Genomic DNA, 19,464 nt, shown 5'->3' with positions numbered 1-19,464 from the left:
CCATGCAACAAACAGCTTGTTAAAAAAGTCTAGATGCCAGAAGTTACTCACCAGTTCACCGTTTAAGGTCACCATTCCTTTTTCTATAATTGCAGAGTTCAGTACCGCAGTCCAGATACCTGCTACATGTTTCTAAAACTCACAAGTACATTCTTTTGAACTCTAGCCCCTGTACTCTATGAAACTGCATACTTGTCCTCAGGCTGAGTGAACTTGCAATCATAAGAAACACTTGTTGGAGGAGGCTATCGAGAGGCTGTGACCACTGGTTGACCCTCAAGCTAGATCCAGGCAATTGGAGGCTCCCTTGTCCTTGGAATGTATATTCTGACCATCATTCCCACACAAGGAGCCGTTTCAAGGACGTAGCCTTGAGAGAGTAACGTGCTGTTGAGACCATCTGGAAGGTAAGGCGACTTAACTCCACTGAGGCCTCTATAAACTTTTAAGACTCTGCCAGGCGGGTGCGGAGATGTCCTCGTTTTGCGGCCGCCCAAGACAAGCGTCATATGTAAGTTCCGTGGCTTAGTAAACCTGCTCTAACCGCAGAACCACCCCCCACTGCCCCTGTCCCGGTTCTAACAAGATACTGAGCTGTTTTTCAGCGGTAACAGAACAAAAGCGAAACTCACACAGCCGAAGCATGCGCAGAGGAGAAAATTTTGACCTCAACACCCGGAACCAAACTTCCCCCTCCCACGGAACCAAAGAACCAGGGCATGACCGGAAGCTGAACGCCGGAACCCGAACGCCGGAACCCTTTCAAAAAGGACGGGTCCATTGTCCAGGAGGTTGTGCTGCTGAAGCCGTTTTCCCACGCTTTTCCATAAATGGCCATGTTCCAGAGCCTTCCAGTCAGAACCTGCACCGCCAGGACTCCAGCATACCAGCTGTCCTCCCCTGATTTATAAAAGCTGGACAGGTATGACCCTTGCTTCCTGTCTCCTTGCCAGCCGACCTTGCAATAAAGCTTTTTCTTCTCTCAAAAGCCTGTGCCATAGTATTGGCGTCTGTATGCATCAGGCAGCTGGCTTACGCGGCCACCTATCAGTGTGGAGTGGTCGCCCTCTTTCTTCACTATCTCCTTGCCCTCACATATGGGGGGCCCATTTGTGAACCAACAGCACTCCCACTACCTGTCCTGTCTCTTCAGGACTCATCCTGACAAGGCTAGTTTATCCAAGTTTCGTATCAGTCAGACAGAACAGGATCAATAGCTGACTCTCAGGAAAAGAGTCAGGTATAGTTGTGGGTTATGGCCGTCTGCAAAAAAGAAACTTGCAAAAGAAAGGAAAAAGAGTAACTTATTTTCTTACTTAAGCTATGACGTGAAAAGAGAACAGGAAAATCACCTGTCCTGCATGAAGATCACAGCTCTACTGCTACAGTTCTCACCCTGCACAGTATTCTGTTGTACTAATGATGCCCCTAACTCTCATCCCACCTCTCTATCGAGCAAGCTACTGTGCCTGAAAGTGCTTCCCATCTGTGATGGACATTCTTCTGCAAAGATTACATTATATTTTGAGTTTGGAAAAATCCACTTAAAATATGTAATCCTTATGCAAGTGCAATCTGTCCACTGTACATCAAGCCTCTGCTTTCACACCAAAACCCTGAATCTGTTTTCTTTTGCCTCTGATTTTCAATCAGTAATTTTCCTCCTCTGATTCCAAGAGGAAGACCAAAATTCAAAAATTAAGTGTACATAGCACCTCCATAGTTGTATGTGCATTATGTACAATAAGATTATGGGCTTCTCCCCTTCAGAATATTAACTTCCAGAGGTCAGATAATGTGTGTTAATATTCTGCAGGAAAATCCCAATTTTCACCCTGGTATGCATACATTCACCCTAAACAGTTTCCCATTTAAAATGTCTTGCCAGAATCATGTACCAGTACGTATAGACTCATACCTCCCTATCCCTAAAGAGGAATAAAATAACTCGGTGTTTTTAGCAACCAGCTAAAAGCATACTGTGGCATGTTTCCAATGGAGTATCTCTCTGGAAAACAATTCCTGTGGATTGTAAATAATGGTGTTGACCAATCGCCACTAAAAAAAGGTAACACAGTAATTGATATTTCTCCTAGAGTGACCAAGGGAATGGCTTGACTATATTTGTGAGAATTAAAAACAAATTGCAAGCTCCTAGTCTGTCCTCTGTCCTTATAAAGCACCAACAACGTTTTGTTGTCTCTCAGTACCCCATTTGGTGCATCTCAACCTGTTTTTTTTTTATGTCTTAGTTTATTAAAATAAATGTTGTACATTCTCGTTGTGGTCAAAAATAAACGACGGCTCATATTGTGCGTAGGTTCTTGCTCATGACAGTCCAGACTGCTAACAGATTGCTAATATGTTAACAGCTCTATTATAAGACTCTTAAGAATGCAATTTTTTTGTGCCATTTCTGAAGTCAAATTCTCCATGTTAAAGAAGTACTGCACAGGAACACTGGGATAGATGCCCGGACTCTTTCTGCATGCAGATATCTACAGTGTAATAGATCCAGATGGCTGAGAATTTTAAGGCAACATTCTTCAAGGTGTGCTGCTTATGCAGGTGTGCCCACTCTGGAAACCAGAATATTGATCTGAAATACTCAGATAGGATCTCTGCCTCCTGGTCCAGATCCGCATATAATAAAATTTAAAGGTACCCTAAATGTAGAAGTTTCTGGAAATGATGGAAGTTAAAAAAAGTTTTAAGAATGGCTGGACTCAAATAGTGAACTTAGGTAATTTTTCAGTTTCTCCTTCCAAAGATACTGGTGAAAATCTTTAAATAGATGTGATTCAGTGTCTCTAGTTCTTGTGTGATCCAGATTTTTTAAAATATGTATTATTTACATGGTTTAATATCCTTTTATGAATTTTATGCCGTTTGTCCCATAGAGTCTTGGTACTGATATCGTCAAGGGAGAGTCTGACTTTAGATAGGAGCACGGATGGTGGCTAAGAGCATGGATACACGTCTGATACATCGAATGTGCTCCATAAAGGCATCCCAGGGAAGTTGCTCAAGATTATTGGTTCTAACTTTTTCAAAATCATCTGTTCTGTTTCACCAAGTTGCTCATTAGTGCTAGGAGAATATTCTGTAGAAGACTGTCATGGTCCCTCAATCTTCAGTTTATACTGTCAGTGAGGTTCAGCCATTGATTTAGATTGACTCAGGTAACATGCAAACAAATCACACTGAGTGCTTACCTGCCAGTCACTATGGCAAAAACATACTTTATAGGCACAAAATTCCTACAAGAAGAATATAAATATTACAAATCTTACTCTGTGTGTTCAACACACTCTTTTCATAATAATAATAATAATAATAATAATAATAATAATAATAATAATGATAATAATAAATGAGATTTATTTGTTCATGAAACTGAAATTGTAAGGAGGGGATTTGGCTTCCGGCACAGCAAGATTCAGATGCCCAAACAATACTGCATGAATTCTCTTTACTCTCCAGTTGTTTTGTTTTCCATTATGCTGACTTTATTTGGAAGCACATTCTTTAAAAAAACATTTAGGGGCTTCCCTGGTGGCGCAGTGGTTGGGTGTCTGCCTGCCAGTGCAGGGGACGCGGGTTCGAGCCCTGGCCCGGGAGGATCCCGCATGCCGCGGAGCGGCTGGGCCCGTGGGCCACGACTGCTGGGCCTGCGCGTCTGGAGCCTGTGCTCCGCGGCAGGAGAGGCCGCGGTGGTGAGGGGCCCGTGCACCGCGGTGAGGGGTGGCCCCCGCTCGCAGCGGCTGGAGGGGGCCCTCGGGCAGAGGCGGGGACCCAACACAGCCATAAATAAATAAATAAATAAATAAACCCAAAAGTTAAAAAAAAAAAAAAAAAAAAATTTAATCACCCCTCTGGATTTGCCATCCTAGTAGATTTTCTAGTAATTCCAACTAAGATCCTGGGCTGTTGCTTGCTCATTGATACTCTGTGATTGTGCCTAAATCATCTGCCTACCTCTGAAGCCACACCGCAGGTTCAGCATACTCTGAAACATGAGCATTGAATCTAAGGGAGGTTAAGTTCACAGAAGAAACTCAGGAAGCTGTCATTGGAAGAGAGCTAAATGGAGTTGTGCTGACTAAAACAATAGATATCCACTGTACTCTCACCTTACAGAGAATTACATTGAAGCTTTGGTAATGTACCAAGTAAGTAAAACCAAAACTCCCACTCAGGCCTACTGACCTCAAAGTCACTCTTGACAACTGTCCCTTATTGTCAATCAGTACCAGTTAAACTAGCTCTGATATCAAACTTAGGGAGGATTGTTTATTCATTGTTTATTGTTTATTCTAGATCCATTCTCTAGAACTGAAAGGAAAGTAATTTAACAAGTGAAAGTATATATGTTTTCTTCAAATTTTTATCTGTAAAAATAATATGTTTTTCTTAAAATTCAGATTTATATATGAATATCAAGAACTTCAGAGGTATATCCCACTAAGATCCTACCCTGCTATAAGGGCAATTTATAAACGGCTTCAAAGTCTCAGAAAAGATGAGCTATTAGTCAAACACATTATGATTTTTTTGTTGTAGCTTGGATTTTTTAAATTATTATTTTAAATATAAGTAATTAACGCCAAATTTATTTTCTATAAGCATAGCTCTGAAATATGACAAAGCAAAGAGCTTAGGCAGACAAAGTAGAGGGTGATTCAAAGACCTTCCTTTCAGTATTCTTTTTAAAATCTCTGTCATTCCTCATCATTTTTTTCTTTACCATTGACAGTCATTTTTAAAAAGGCTTTCTGAGATCAGAGAACAGATCAAGTTTCACAGAACTGGATATGTGTCTGCTCACATAGGAATGCAGCCTTCAATCCAAGTTCTATGTCTTGTGCTCTAAGTCAGCTAACTAGCCTCTCACTATGACTTCTAATTAAAAATTCTCATTATACCACAGCATGCTTGGCAGAGCTCATACTGCTTTACATAAAACGTCTTCAAAAGTGAGGAAGAAAATATACATTGCCTCACACGGGAGTTGTGTTGATTATGACATTATCATTTTCGAGATGAGAAAACATAGAAAGGTTAAGTGACTGTGGAAGGTTACACATTTCCTCTGTGTAAAGGAGGATGACAGTTTTGTTTGCAAAATTTGAAGAACTGGAAACATCATTATCTAAGCAGTCACAGATTAACAGTCACTGCACCTTCTGGCTGTAGCACACTATTAGGAATGCATATACCCTCACAGATATGTGTCGTCGTTTTGCTCCTGTGTAATTAATTAATTGTCACAATGATGCTTAAGGTGCTAGATTTTTTTTAAATTTTCACTTAGTTTTACATAAAGATTTACCAATTTATTTAAAGATGGTTCTTCTAAATCTCATGCAATGTTGGCATTTTTACTGTACAGGATAACTGAAACTCTATAACCTCTACCTTTATATAATTTAACATGAGAAAGCAGCTGCCCTAAAGGGTAGTTCTAAGAACTGAGACTCCCCTTTCTGAAAAAGAACAGCATCCATGAAAGCTTTTAGAGCAGTAGTTTCTGACTTGTTAAAGATACCTAAGAAAAGACCAAATCATCTTTTGAACCAAGCATAACCCTCCCACAAAACTTTCCTGTAATAAAAATATTTTAATGCTCTGAAGGGGAAAAAAAAAAAACAGAACATGGAGAGAAGATACAGATATTTAGCTGATTCAACTAAAATCTGGTTTCTTTTAAATTACCTTAAGTTTTTTCACTGATTTTTCCCATGGCACAATCAGAATGTCATCAACACCGCGCCTACTATGTGAATCAACAGATGGGTTAATGTGAAGAGTGAACTTTTATGACTAGAAGCCCAGCTGACACTAATTCCTTGATATAACCTTCCAACTGCAGGGGCTCTGTAATCACATCAACCATTTTTCTTAACTTTGACAAATTTTGAACCTCTGTTTTCTGTTTTATAGTATTCCAGAAATACTAAGAAGCCATTTCAACTTAGTACATGGAGGTCAGCTCGGTTCTTAAAGGAACTGTCCTTAGGGATGAGTTGATCAAAAACCCTTATTCATGGAATGTAAAAAGACTTCACCTGAGATTGTAATTATAAAATAATTATTTTTTATTCAAAAAATATGTATTTCTTGTATATGAATTAAAAGTCATTATGCTAATACAAAATAAATTAGAGTCCCTGCCTTCATGTTGTTTTCAAGCTAGTGGCATTGGTTAAACATGTATAAAATTAATTTTAATGCAACTAGGATGTAATCCCGTCATAAGAGAGAGACTGTCTTTATTGAATTTTAGAATAGGAGTGGTCACTTTCATGTATGACTGTATGGAAAGGACAAAAAGGGATGACTCTGGAGCAGGAAACATTTGAAGATCTTCAGAGATGGTTACAATTTTTAATGCTGAAATGAGAAGCAAGAGGCATAGAGAGAATAAGACACAGAAGTAGAAAGCCACATAGATTGTTCTGCCATATATTGAAACCAAACACATAATGGCTTGAACAAACGTTGGAATTCATAAAGCCAGACTAAACTAAAATGTTACAAGAAACGTTTTCCTCTTTGATGAGTATGGTAGAGATAGTGATATGGAAGCCTGAGAGTGTCTTTTGGTATGTTGGAAATATTTTACTTTTTGATCTGTAGGGTACATTACAAAAGTATGTTCACACTGTGATAATTCTTAAGTTATACAGTTATGATTTATACACTTTTATGTAAATACATTAAACTTGTACTAAGAGTGTGTTAAAAATAAAATAATATAAAATTTGTGTGTGTGCGGCCTTGACTTTCTTATGAAAGCATGTTAAATAGTCCAGTAACTATGATAACGTCTTAACTATATCTTCATTTAATAATTTCTCTTGTCTTTGAATAATTCAAAACACTTTGTAATCTGTGAACAGGGAGTTGAAAGCCTCAAAAAGGATGTATCCCAAGCATTGGAAACAAGGGTAGGAAATACCACTTGCAGAAACTGAATAAAAATCCACATAGCAAGGGTTAGATTACTCATTATGGAAGCTATTTACAACAAATAAATAATTTGTATCTAAGTTATCTATAAGACTTCAGCGGTTCTTAAATATATACTGTCATTTTAAAATATGTAAAATGGAAGAAATATTTAGAAAATTGTAATATTTCAGGTGGGATGAGTTATTACAGTCATTTTTTTTAATGGCTAAGTGAAACAAAAGATAAGATATTAAGTAGAAATTTCCAGTCAGTAAAAAGCGTGATTTGATTTTAATAACTGTAATATTCATTAGCTAGACAGACATTAACTCCCTGTACTGGAAAAGAAAATATCAAATACTTGTGCCTTATGACGTTGTCTCTTTGTTCTTCCATTAACTTCCTTTACTCATCAAAAAATCTACAAACAATAAACGCTGGAGAGGGTGTGGAGAAAAGGGAACCCTCTTGCACTGTTGGTGGGAATGTAAATTGATACAGCCACTATGGAGAACAGTATGGAGGTTCCTTAAAAAACTAAAAATAGAACTACCATATTACCCAGCAATACCACTACTGGGCATATACCCTGAGAAAAACCATAATTCAAAAAGATACAGGTACCACAATATTCACTGCAGCAGTATTTACAATAGCCAGGACATGGAAGCAACCGAAATGTCCATCAACAGATGAATGGATAAAGAAGATGTGGCACATATATACAATGGAATATTACTCAGCCATAAAAAGGAACTAAACTGAGTTATTTGTAGTGAGGTGGATGGACCTAGAGACTGTCATACAGAGTGAAGTAAGTCAGAAAGAGAAAAACAAATACCACATGCTAATATATATATATGGAATCTAAAAAAAGAAAAAAAAAAAAGGTCAGAAGAACCTAGGGGCAAGACGGGAATAAAGATGCAGACCTACTAGAGAATGGACTTGAGGATACGGGGAGGGGGAAGGGTAAGCTACGACAAAGTGAGAGAGTGTCATGGACATATATACACTACCAAACGTAAAATAGATAGCTAGTGGGAAGCAACCGCATAGCACAGGGAGATCAGCTTGGTGCTCTGTGACCATCTAGAGGGGTGGGATAGGGAGGGTGGGAGGGAGGGAGATGCAAGAGAGAAGAGATATGGGGACATATGTATAACTGATTCACTTTGTTATAAAGCAGAAACTAACACACCATTGTAAAGCAATTATACTCTAATAAAGATGTTAAAAACAAAAAACAAAAAACTGTTTTGTTACTTCATTCTTGAATGGTCCTACCTATATAGAGTGATGTCCTTTGTTAATAATTAATTTGTTCCAAATATCAGTAACCTGCCAAATATAAAATTAAGCAGCTATCATTCTGGATCATTAGTATTCTCTGAGCTAGTATTGATATGATTAGAGTAGGCTATGGATAAAATTAGATATTTTAAGCACCTCCAAAAACACCTGGGACATTGCAGGTGCTCATTAAATGTTTGTTATTACACTAGAAACTAGAACTGACTACTACCCAATAGAAACTTACTGTTGATTAGTATCTTATTAGTGTGTCATAGGAGGGGGCTTCTTAGTGTCTTTGAAATACACTGAATAAATCTGCCACGCAAAGCAAAAGCTAATGCTTGTTAAAAATTATCATACTCTGGCTTCTTTCATTCAGCATAATTATTTTGAGAATCATCAGTTGTTGTTGCATGTATCAATGGTTAATTCTTTTTTAGTGTTGAGCAATATTTCCCTAGAAATACTCTAGAAAAGAACAATTTTGAGCTTTCTCCTGTTAGGAGAAGAAAATTATCATGAATCACTGGAACTTCCATCTTTTTTAACAGTTAAATGAACCTTCTTGACCAAAATAGGTTGATATTACATACAACAACACAGATGGCTCTCAAAATAATTATGCTGAGTGAAAGAAATCAGATTTTAAAAAGTAATACTGTACGATGATCTATTTTATATAAAACTCTAGAAAATGAAAACTAATCTATAGGTAAAAAAAAGCTGAGGTCGGGCACTGGGAAGGGTAGGAGGGAAGGATTACAGAAGGGCATAAGAAAACTTTCTGGGGTAATGGATATGTTTACTACTTTATGGTGATGATTAATGGGTGTGTACATGTGTCAGCTGTACATTTTAAATATGGAGTTTACTGTATGTAAATTACACCTCAATAAAACTGTTTTTAAAAGATAAATAATAATAACAACAACAATTATTTTTCCCTCCATATTTTACAAATGTTTATTGAGTGGGTTTCCTGTGCTGGGTTTGAGCAGCTCAGTAGAGATTAGGTCAAATATAATTCTTGCCCCATGGAGTTTAGTTTAGAAAGGGAAACAGACATGCTTTAAATGTAAGTGTAATATGCATTACAAAGTGTATTGTGAAACTGCACAATAAAGAATTGAACCTAGTCTGGGGTTTAATCTGAGTGTTCCAAGACTTAAAAGATGAGAATCATATGGCCAGGCCAACAGTAGAAGAATGATCTTTTCTAGGCAAAGAGAATACTATATGCAACCCTTACAAGGTAGTGAGAAGTTTCTCATGTGGCATAAAAGGTCCATGTAACTCAAGGAGCCACCAGAGAAGACTGAGAAGATATAGCAGGGAAAAAAGAGTGGGTTATTGATTAGTAAAGCTCCTAAATATATGTACTATCGGAGAAATACTAAAAATTATTCATCACTTATCTGAAATTCCAATGTAACTGAGAATCCTTTATTTTTTATTTGCTAAATCTGGCAACCTGTGTTATCAGGGATGTCAAGAGTAGAAAATATTTCAAGGAAAACACAACAATTACAAATCCTGTTTATGGAGCATTGTGCCAAGTGCTTTACATGAATTATTTAATTTTATTTCCCCATCTCTGCCAATTCCAGTGGTCACAGCTGGATCTACTGATGGCCTGATTTGAATTTCCTGGTAACCTCAATTTGTTGTAGGCACTAGAATAGACAAAGAAAGTTTTAATATTTTTCTGTCTCAAAAACCCATCCATATTGGCCTAGCATCTTTGTATGATCCCTACTTTGCTGACAGCAGAATTATTCGAGAACCATAATGTCTTTCTAGGACTAAGCCCCGGCCCTAAAGTTTTGTCTAATTAGAATTATGCAAGTGCTAGTTCTTCCCTGAGTAACAGGGTCTCATTCTTCACATTCTCTTAACCCCCAGAATTCTAAATCACAATTGGCTATCACCATCTTAACCCTAATCATTATAATATTTAACAGTTGCTGAGTTCTTATTATATGTCAGGCGCTCTGCTGAGAGCCCTGTATGAATTATCTCATTGCATTTCACAACAGTTCGATAATGTTAATTTCTTATTCTTCATACTCGTGAAGAAACTGACACCTGCAGTTAAGCCACTTGCCAGGATAAGAGAACTGAGGCTCTCAGAAGTTGCTTGTCCAAGTTCAAAGTGAAATCCCTTGACCAAGACCACTCAGCTATGGATTCAAGATTCAATTTACATGACTGTCAACTAAGCCCAGTCTCTCTCTTTTTTTTTTTTAATTTTTTTATTCTTTTAAGCCCAGTCTCTTAATAAATAACCCTATATTCTCCCCCATCAACTGACACATATCCTTGTCATTTTCAAAGCCTGACTTCGGCCTGTTGTCTTGGCCATTTGCCCAAATGTCCCTCTAAGAAACAAGGACTTGGATCTTTTGACAGTGTCAGAGTTCCCCTTTTCATCAACCCATTTTAGCATGTCTTGTATGCAAAGCAACTGTCATTACCTCAAAAGTACCAACTCTACTGTACCTCTAAAAAAATCCACATAACATTTGGGTTTAGGATTCTCCTTTATATCTCAAACTATGTGTGGAATTAAGGGAAATGAGATGAATTGTGTATCTGGATTAGATTGTGAATATATAGAAACATTGGTTTGTTTCATTTAATTTGTGAATGTAATACAGAAGCTTTTTAAAAAAATCTCTTTAAACATGTCTATTGGGGCTTCCCTGGTGGCGCAGTGGTTGAGAGTCTGCCTGCCAATGCAGGGGACACGGGTTCGAGCCCTGGTCTGGGAAGATCCCACATGCCGCGGAGCAACTAGGCCCGTGAGCCACAACTACTGAGCCTGCGCGTCTGGAGCCTGTGCTCCGCAACAAGAGAGGCCGCGATAGTGAGAGGCCCGCGCACCGCGATGAAGAGTGGCCCCCACTTGCCGCAATTAGAGAAAGCCCTCCCATAGAAACGAAGACCCAACACAGCCAAAAATAAATTAATAAATAAATAAATTAATTATTTTAAAAATGGAGCATTTATTAAAAAAAAAAAAATATGTCTATTAACTCTCAGTATAGGCCCTGCTTCATTAAGCCTCCTTATTGTGACTACATTAGTACCTCCATTTCTGTTCCAGTTAGTTTATCAGATCGATAAAGTACAAAAAAAAATTGCTGATGAAACCATTTGAAATGGCAGATCAAATAATCTGGAAGATTTAAGGGAGATTATGTAGGCTCTAGGCAATCATTTGAGAGAGTTAAATCTCCAATGGCTTTAGAAAGATGCAAAAATTGCTTGACATTCTGGAATATAAGTTGAAAGACATAAGAATGTTTAGAAAATAACCAAAAAAGATAATGCTAAAAATAAAATACCTACTGTGGGACAGCATGGTGACTGAAATAAATTTTTTCCCAGCAAGTAGTTTTTTAAAAGTTTACTACACATTATTTTGGGACAGAAATGACATTCCAATATAGGATATACATTTGTTCTGAGGTAACATAAGTTCTAGATAGAAAAAAAAAATACTAGGAAGCTGATAAATGGGAGTATTTTCCTGTTATAACTAAAAAAGCGGTAAGTCAAATATAATGAAGAACTCTCAACTCGGTTCATTACAACTAAAGCTACCTGTGGCGTGCTGTTGAAATTAATCTGAGGAGCCCCAGATTAACATGATCTCATGTTTTAGATTCAGGCCAAGTAAAGCTTCCCCCATTAAACTGTATATTATTCAGGATGCTTTCATTGCAACAATAAACTGTATATTAAACTGTATATTATTCAGGATGCTTTCACTGCAACAAAAGACATCCAATTCAAGCTTACTTTATATAAAGCTTACTTTATGTAGCTCCTGTAACTGAAAGGCATATAGCTTGGGATATGACTGCCCAAAGGTTCAAACAATGTCTTTATGTGCTGGCAGTTTTCTCTTCATCTTTAAGATCTGTATTTCTCCCTATTGGATTTACTATGTTTGGCCTTCTCCAAGCCACCCTTTATAGTTTCTACCTCCCATCCCATTTGAAAGAGAGATACTCTCTTCCCAAGAGTTTGGGCAAAGGTTCTAGAATTAAGGTTGCTTACCCTGATTGGGTAAATAAGTCAATCCCTGAACCAGTCACTTTGGTGAAGGAGATTATAACTAGTAGATTGTTAAGCATGCTTAGATCCAGAGGTGGACTGAGTTCTTACTCAAACCAGTGGTGCTAAAGGGAAGGCTGAATGTCTTGGAAACTGGATTAAGACACTATCGCTGGGCGAAACAGGAAGGGGTGCTGGAGAGACCAAAGCCACAAATGTTCCCTTTACCTTTGTTCCATTTTCTCTCTCTAAATAATAAAAAAAATTGTTAAAACTTTCTTTTTTCCTCTGTATTTACACTTCACTGTAGCTCACACAGCTAAGAGTAGTTCCTTGAATGGATTACAATGTTTTAATTCTCTGAGTCTTTGTACATGCCAGTTCTTACTTCGTGGAATTCCTATCTCTCCCTTATTCACTCTTTCTCACTCTTATCGCATGACCAACTCCATTAATTCTCCATTTAAATGTCAGTTCCTCAAGGAAGTCTTGGAGTAAAGGTTCAGAGACTTTGATGTACCCGATGCCCTGTTAGAGTAAAACCAAACGAAAGCCTTTGCCTCATGGCACATGAGAAAGCATTTGCATCACTGGAGACCAGAAGCCCAGATCTCATGAATGTGCTATACTGCAGCATAACCAATATTGAATGAGAATAGAAATGTACTGAAAATGGGAGATGGGCAGAGAGGAATACAATCTGACAAGACTGAGTTATTATGGCCAGAGGGCAAAAACCAGAAAAGTTTGTTGGAGAGTGAAAAGTTAGAAAGGCAGTAACTCCACATTGGGTCTTTGTGTATTTTACAGTGTTCTACGGCTGCAATGAGCCAAGTATAAGCTGACATTTGAAAATTCAAAAAACCCAACAGCAACAAAACCATGAAATCAGAAGTTACTGTATAACTTAAAAACAACAACAAAATAAAATTCAAACATTCTGATGACTATTTCTAAAATACCTTCTATTCTCTTTTAAGAAAAAATTTTGAAAGACAGAGAAAGAAATCAAAAAAGGAAAAAAAAAGATATTTCAGGCTCTTTTCCTAGGAGTTTCCAAACCATCACTTTTGGTCATGTTCTGAAATTTTTTATACCTTTTTAAATTGAGGAATAATTGACATATAACATTATGTTTGAGGTATAGAACAGAATGATTTGATATCTGTATATGTTACAAAATGATCACAATAAGTCTAGTTAACATCTATCAACATGCATTGTTACAAAAAAATTTAGTCTTCATTTTTTTTGTAACTATGCACAGTGTTCTGAAATTTTTATATTAGCATAATGTTCAGTGAAGGCAATGCTTTAAAAATTCTTTTTTAGTTTTTTGTTTGTTTTGGGGTTTTTGGGGGTGTTTTTTTTAGAGGAAAACTCTTTGAGTAAAATAAAGGGAATCTTGCTTTTGCTACCTGGTATGCTCTTCTCTCTGTCTTTGCTCAGCTAACTTCTACTCCACTTAAGGTGTCATCTCAACTATGATTTTCTCCAAGAGAGGGTTTCCCCGAGCAATTTATTAAGATTTTGGTCTATCTGCAATGCTGTCTTATTAAATTTTCCTCACTTATCACGTATTTTTACTTGGGGATTATTTGTTTTATGTCTGTCTCCCCTCACAGGCTGTGAGTTCATGACTGGCAGTGTTCATGCCTGTCTTGTTCCCCCATAGTATATTCAGAGTGTAGCCTAGTTCCATAGAAGTCACTCAGTAAATATCTGTGGAATGGATAAATGCAACACATCCTCAAGACTCAGCATAAGTACTTGGAACTCCAGGTAGCTATCTTTGATGACATCTGCCTGTAGATGTCCTTGTTCTTATTTCCAGAGCAGTCTGCATATATACCACTATCATAGCATATATAACATTGTACTATGAATCCATCATTATTATTCTCTCTCACCTTCTAGAGGGTACTTAACACAGTTCCTGGAACACAAAGAATACTAGATTGAATGTTGTTGAAAGAATGATTGTATAAATGAACAACATAATGAATATGCCATACATCCACCAGACTCCCAGGCACCACACTCAGCATTACAGCCTGGCTGAGGATCCAAGGAACTGCTATGTTGAACACCTCTGAAATGCACTCTTCACTTGAAAAGGCTATTACCCCAGACAGAAAAGATGCAATTATAATAGCCTCATCCTTTAATAATAGTTTTAAAGGTAAGCTTTTAGTGTCCTCACTCCCTTATATGGTAAGAAAGTATCTTTAGCCACTTGATTCTAGAGTTTTTCAATGTGACAATATCATTAACTACACTTTTCATCATGTGAATGAAGTCAAATAGTTGACACATTCCTCATGGGGCAATGTGATTTCAGTATGATTCAGCTGCTTTTCACCTACATTAAGTGAGAGTGATTCACAACACCTGAGGAGTGGCATGACCCCTCCTGAAAAGAAATGTTAATGGAATATCCAAATCAAGACCTCCAGGTCCCTTTCAAATGAAAGGGATGAGGCTATCTATTCAAGACTACCACTCCCTTTTTATTTGGGATTTAGAGGAGATTCCTATGCCTTTGAATAAAAGAACTTTCATCACTAATAAAATGCACGTTTACTAGCATCTAAGATATTACACATGGATTGTGTGTGCACATAATTGGGTAATATGTCAACCTCACATACAGACATATGGCTTACATAAACAATATATACACAAATAGCGTATACGTATATAATACCCTATCTATTAATTTAACAGGTATGTACTGAACCCCTATTATGTACCAACCATTATTCTAGGCCCTAGGAGTGCAGTGGTGAATGTAGCATAGAGAGTTCTTATCCTTATGGAATTAACATTCTATTAACAGAAGATAAAATAAACAAATAAATTTTTAAAATTGATGTTTTATAAGGGATTGAATAAGACAATATGGTAACTAAGGAGGGGAGCCACTTTAGATATTTCATTTGTATACATATGAGTAATATACAAAATTTACTGAATATCTCAGTAAAACTTTAGCATATTTTTTAAAAAACTAGAGTTTAATAACTTAATTTTTAAGGAGTCTAAAAATAATTAAGGGTAGTTCCATATTTAGGCATTTAAGAAGTCAAATATATTAATTAACTCTGGTAGAGTTAAAAATAAATCAGATGATTGCAAATATTCAGATATTTCCAAAACTGTAGAATACTAAAGATGAGGCTTATATTAATGTGTTTTTAGAAAGTCATTCCCAAGTATGGCTCTGATAAGAATTATCCGAGGTGCTTCTGTAAAATATAGATTCTGGTTGCCCATCTTAAGATCTACATAATCACATTTTTGTGGATGGGACCTGTCACTATAAGTGTTTAAATGCTCCCAAGGTGATTATGATAACTGGCCAGGTTTAAGATCTGTTCATCTAAGGTGTTCAGTGTATGCATATCCAGAAAACATTCAAAACAGTGCTTTCCAGATTCAGGGAAATAAACTTGCCCGTTTGGTAAAAATGCAACCTACAGTTCCCAGCCCAGATATTCTGACTCACTAGGCTTAGAGAGCTGTTTATCCAGCTTTTATAAAACTCCCTAGAGAATTCTGATATGCAAATAAGTTTTTGGAAATCATTGTTTTGAATAAAATATATTAGACAGGAAAAACTGCCTACAGGTATAAGCATGGTAATTCTTTGCACAAACCTGGGGAAGCCTACCAGCAAAATTTCAAATAACTTCTTCCTATGAAGAAATGCTACACAGACTATGTCAACAACTAATGTGGCTTCATAAGAAAATGCTGTTTTGGAAGAAAAAGGAATAGATGTGTATGATATCTGAGAGAAAAGTATATTTGGCAGGTTTTCATGAGTATCTACTGGTTATTGCATTTAGATGAAAACAAAGGTTTTTATTTACACATGAAAGAGGAGATTTAAGGACTTTTCTGACACTGTTCCTTATGATAATTACTGGGCATGAAGACCAGAGTCATAAATATGTCATTCATACAGACATGAAACTTAGTCTGCTTTGTGTTACATTTTTCATGTTTGCTTCCCTATTACTTAGATAAAATATTTCTGCTCTCCACCCCTTTTCTAGCTTCATCTAGCTTAATTTTCTAATGAATTTTTGCTCCCCTCAATTAATCGCTCACACCTATTAGAACAAGACATTCCCATCCTGAGCTGAGAATTATGGGAGCAGGAAAGGGTTTGAAGAGGCATCAATGTTGGACCAGGTGTAAGAAATAATGAAGGGAAAAGGCGTAGATGGTCAGAGAGATGGGGCTTCCTCACAGCACTCAAATGGGAGCTGTCTGGGTGGGAATGTATATCACAGTGGCTTACTGTGAATATAAGAGATTTGTCACACCTTGGGTATCAGGCTTTGGAATAGGCAGGTGAGTGAAAGAGGCTCTATGAAAAGGAAGAGAAGAAATAGAGAGAGTGTATTACAGCCTATATTCACTGAAAAGTAAACACATTATAAACCTACAGTAATTTAAACTGTATAGCACTGAATAAGAATTGACCTACAACTTAATGAAAAGAATTAGAACTTCTAGAAAAAGAAGCAACAACATGTGAAAATAAAGGAATCATTTCAATTCAACTTAATATAGATTGTTATAAGAATCAGAAATTGAGTAAAACATAGCAAAATTCAATATGTTGCTATTGTTAAAAATAATATCAAACATAATAAAAATGTGTGTGGGTCCTTATCCCATTCTTTCATCTTGGTTTTGGTACTATACATCTTGAACTCACCAAATAGTTCACATCTTTGACGGCATCCCCCTGCAATTACTGTTTATTCTTCAGGCTTCCTTCTTTCTTCAAAGCTCCATTCTGGGAAGCCAAGTCTCTAGTCTGAGAAGTGCATTGGTTTCCTAGATATAGAACCAAAGAAAAGAAAAAGAGATAGGAATTAATGTACCCTTTCCCATTACACAGTCACTTTCAGAAAAAAAAAGTGTTTGCATTGACCTCAGGTTGACAATTATTAATATAAAATATCTCAGATTGTAGGTACATCCTACATTTGGTTTAAAAAAAAGTTTTTAAAAATTATTAAGAACATGAAATAAATTACAAAAAAGCCATTCCACAGATATTACCTAATAATATATAGTATGCTGGTTGATTTCTCTCAACCACACCATCTTTAGGTTTGCATTTACACTGGGTACCAATAGAACTTGATGTTGTTTAACTTAAAATAGTAGAAATTCCTTCACATATTCAAGAATGCTGAGAATCATTTCATTTCTCGGACATAATTTTGCAAAATGGCAAGAGCATGATGTTTCTAAGGAAGATGCCTTTATGTGGCTCTGAATCAATCACTGTTTCTAGTTTTGTACTGAAATGAAGCCAAAAATATAATTTTATTATAGGCCTCTGACAAATAAATAGCAGAAAATAACCCACTGCAAAAAAATGAACCAAAAAATCCTGTTTTCTTATGTTCCTACAGCATCATATCAGTGTGTAAAGCCTGACACATTTAGATATAATGTTTTCATCTGAGCACTTATTCCAGGCACCTATAAACATGTGTAAACAGATTAAAGGACAACAATTATCCTAAGTTGCCTATTTTTTTGGCAGATGCAAATATAACAAGACTTTCTTATAATTTATGTTACTACTTGATTTTAAAAATACACACTTTATGATTTGTTGCAGGACACTGCTGTGAATAATCAACAGTTAATTAAAAAATTATTCAACCAGCACATTTTTTAAAAAGGTAATTATTAAATGAATCTATAACTGATTTTTCCCAAGTGGCTTAATGACAATGGAGAACATATTAATTAAATAGTTACTTTGAAAAGCATCCTTTCTGTGGCCTCGTTTCTCCAGTTCTAACAAAGATGTTTCTAGTGATAGTACTCTTCACAAATGAACATTGGACACATCATTCAAATATAATTTCAAACTATTGTCCTGTTCTATTTAATCCTCTCATTTTTCCAACTATAAAGGCTGAATATACTATCTACATAGTCTTTCTCTCTGATAGATCCAACAAGTAAAGCAATATTTCTGAAAACTTTCTTACACATGAAAAGGATCAAGCCTTCCATTAATTTTTTGAAAATACTTTTCAACTTCTACGTGGAAAATCTTGACAATTTTCAAAAAAATATTCTCGGGCTTCCCTGGTGGCGCAGTGGTTAGGAATCCACCTGCCAATGCAGGGAACACGAGTTCGAGCCCTGGTCTGGGAAGATCCCACATGCCGCGGAGCGGCTAGGCCTGTGAGCCACAACTACTGAGCCTGCGCGTCTGGAGCCTGTGCTCCGCAACAAGAGAGGCCGCGATAATGAGAGGCCCGCGCACCGCGATTAAGAGTGGCCCCCGCTTGCCGCAACTAGAGAAAGCCCTCGCACAGAAATGAAGACCCAACACAGCCATAAATAAATAAATAAATAAATAAATAAAATTCTGGGCTTCCCTGGTGGCGCAGTGGTTGAGAATCTGCCTGCCAATGCAGGGGACACGGGTTCGGGCCCTGGTCTGGGAAGATCCCACATGCTGCGGAGCGGCTGGGCCCGTGAGCCACAACCACTGAGCCTGCACGTCTGGAGCCTGTGCTCCGCAACAAGAGAGGCCGCGATAGTGAGAGGCCCGTGCACCGCGATGAGGAGGGGTCCCCGCTTGCCACAACTACAGAAAGCCCTCGCACAGAAACGAAGATCCAGCACAGCCATAAATAGATGGATGAATTAAAAAAAAAAAAAAATTTTCTATTTGATTTTTTTTCTCACTCCTCCAAAGCTCCTAAAAGTCTAAGAATGGAAAATGGAAATCTACTGCATTAACTTGTATACATATCAGCTGTTACTATCTATATTGGGGAATATTCTTTCGTCTCTTTTATCAGGTTTCAAATGGATTAAAAGTTAACTGAAAAAGTATTCAAAAGAAAGACAGTGGCACAAGGTCAAATAAGTTTTTAAAGATACAAAGTTTCATATTTTTTATATTGGAACAGATGCCCAATGCAAGAAAAATTTTCTAGTGACTAAAGAATGCAGGGAAAATTTCACCTATCTATAACCTGACTATAATGTGGAAAAATTAAATGAACCTTTTGCAGATCCACTTTATTGAGTAGGTTAAGAAGTATTTGTGATTACAGCCTTCAAGGTCCCCTAGTATTATACATGAGCTTGATC

At 37.0% G+C, this 19,464-nt stretch overlaps 1 long non-coding RNA gene across 1 annotated transcript in view; it reads right to left on the bottom strand.

Annotated features, from left to right (window-relative positions):
• LOC309658248 overlaps window positions 1–19,464 on the bottom strand; it is a 428,936-nt gene that overhangs the window by 373,022 nt on the left and 36,450 nt on the right. The window contains exon 3 of the long non-coding RNA XR_014262137.1: window positions 17,045–17,166. This is a non-coding gene — a long non-coding RNA (uncharacterized lncRNA). The remainder of the gene's footprint in view (window positions 1–17,044; window positions 17,167–19,464) is intronic.

This window comes from Balaenoptera physalus (genome assembly GCF_965194825.1).
Source record: "Balaenoptera physalus genome assembly, chromosome: 3".
Classification (NCBI taxonomy): Eukaryota; Metazoa; Chordata; class Mammalia; order Artiodactyla; family Balaenopteridae; genus Balaenoptera; species Balaenoptera physalus.
Note: the sequence above shows the minus strand (reverse complement) of the source record. Positions and strands in the feature narration are given on the sequence as shown.